Source organism: Ambystoma mexicanum, chromosome 7p (genome assembly GCF_040938575.1).
Source record: "Ambystoma mexicanum isolate Mex_15411 chromosome 7p, UKY_AmexF1_1, whole genome shotgun sequence".
Classification (NCBI taxonomy): Eukaryota; Metazoa; Chordata; class Amphibia; order Caudata; family Ambystomatidae; genus Ambystoma; species Ambystoma mexicanum.
This window is the reverse complement of record NC_090939.1, coordinates 525702697-525705124: the sequence shown is the minus strand read 5'-3', so window position 1 is coordinate 525705124 and position 2428 is coordinate 525702697.

Genomic DNA, 2428 nt, shown 5'->3' with positions numbered 1-2428 from the left:
GACAACTGCATTAGTTTGTCGATTGAGGGACAAGGTAGAGTCAAGATATATTCCAAGAGTTTTTGTAACATTAGATACTTTGATATCGTTCCCGTCAATAATGAAGGAATTGTATTTGGGGTCAAGTTTGGTGAGTTTAAATTGACAACCTAGGATGATTAGCTCTGTTTTTTTCGTCATTAAGGCAAAGCCCATGATGAGCCATCCAGGCCTGAATGGCAGTGTAAACTGTGTTGAGAGCTTTGGTGTCGGTAACATAGTCACCAGTGATAGGGATGAGTATCTGGGTGTCATCCGCATAATTCGTGTAGGAGACACCCAGATAGTCAAGTATATCAAAAATTGGTTTAGTAAACAGATTATAAAGTGTGGGAGATACACAGGATCTTTGTGGGACTCCGCACGGGACGTGGGCTGGGTCAGCTGCAGCTAGGGAAGAAAAGACCCCATGGTTCTATTTGCTAAGAAGGAACTTATCCATGATATAGCTGCATCGGAGAAGTAAGCAGCAATCTTGAGATGGTAGCAGAGGCTTTGTTGATCGACCAGATCAAAGGCTGCTGACAGATTGAGGATCTGAAAGACAAGGGCAAACAGGCGCTCCTGCTCCTTCTTGATTTGGGTTTTCAAATCTATAAGGGCTGTTCCGTGCCATGTCTAAGACGGAACCCGGATTGTCTAAGCCCTAATAGATTGTTGTTTTCAAGGTAGCCCTGGATTTGGAGATAGGCCGCTTGGTCAATAATTTTGAGAAGGTAAGGCACCGTGGTGATGAGCCTGTAGTTGGAGGGATTATTGGGATCAAGATTGGGTTTTTTGATTAAAGGGATGACCCAGGCATCCTTGAGGTTGTCAGATACAGTTCCCGATTCGAAGGATGCATTAATGAACGAGGTAATTAATGGGGCGAGATCATGTGCGGCTTCCTTTATGACTGGTGCTGGGCAAGCGTCACCTTGGCACTTGCAAGGCTTGAGCTTCGTAATGATATTTTCAACTTCCTTAATGGTAAGAGGTGAAAAGCTGAAAGGTTTGAAAGAGTGTGTAGGTGAGGGAGTTTTGAATGATGAGTGGTTACCAGTTGAGCCAGAGAGGTAGCATTTTTTTGCGTTAATTTTGGCTCGGAGCAAGGCATTTTTGTCAAGCAATGGTTTTTGAATATTAGAGCACCACCAGTGTCAGGGGTGCACGTGTCAAGCGAAGCAACTGGAGACTCAAGTTCCTTGAGGATCTTGAAGAGTTCCTTGGTGTTTGATTGGGCTTGAATGATCCTTTTATTGTAGACTTCCCTTTTTGCTGTTAGGATAGCTTCTTTGTAAATCAGGGAGGCTGAGGCAAGGTTATTTTTGTTGATTAGAGAAGGTGAGCTTTTCCAGTGAGCCTCAGCTTTTCATTTTTCTTTCCGTAAGTCGCGTAAGTGTGGGGTGAACCAGGAATTGAGGTGGAGCCGCTGTTTTTGTTTGCGGAGTTTGAAGGGGCAATGGTGTTCAGGGCTATCAGCATGGCACGGTTATATGTGTCTACTAGTGCTGTAGGGTCCGAGCACGAGGAGGAGGCCGAATTCAGTAAAGGAAGAATAAGAGGGAGTAGTTTCTCAACCGTGATATCCTTTTTGTTGTGTGTGTAAGTGGGAGGGGCAGGGTTAGGTTTAACTATGGGTGGACTGGTGTTAATGGAAAAAGATATTTTGTGGTGATCAGACCATGCGCAAGGAGACACAGAGGTTACGTGGAGTGCGCAGTTCATGTCTGAAACCCAATCGAGAGTGCGACCCTTGATATGGGTGGGCTCACTGACATGTTGGGTAAGGCCGAAGTCGGCAAGGACATTTTCTCAGTCAGAGGCGTTGGGGTCATTTTTTTCCTGGTAACCTAGATTGAAGTCACCCAAAATAATGATTTGAGAGTTAGGCTTAATGCTAGTAGCTAGAATAGATGAGATGTCTTCAACAAATAAAGAGGTAGGTCCCGGGGGCCTGTAGATAAAATGTACTGTGGCCGTGTGATTGGGTGTGATCGGCAGTTTAATAGACAGTAGTTCCGCTGAAGGCAGCTTAAGGCTGTTGGCAGCTCTAAGATTAAGTGAGCTCTTAAATATGAAGGCTAATCCACTGCCCTTAGTTTGGTTGGTATCCCTGTCACACCTGATGATTGAATAAATGTCGGGTATGGCTAGGGTCAGGGTCGGGCCGGAGGCAGCATGTAGCCAGGTTCACGTGATTGCAAGAAAGTCTAGGTTTTCAGTGACAATGAAATCTGCAATATCTAGTGCATGCGCGGTGATGGAGCGTGCGTTAATGAGCGCACCTTTGAGTTTAGTGGCCGTGGTGTCATTATGTGCATGGAGGGCAAGGTCTGCTTTAGGAGTTCAGTGGACCATGGTTTTGTTCCTGCTAGAGTTGGACATTTTGTTAGTCACAGGTTTGTTC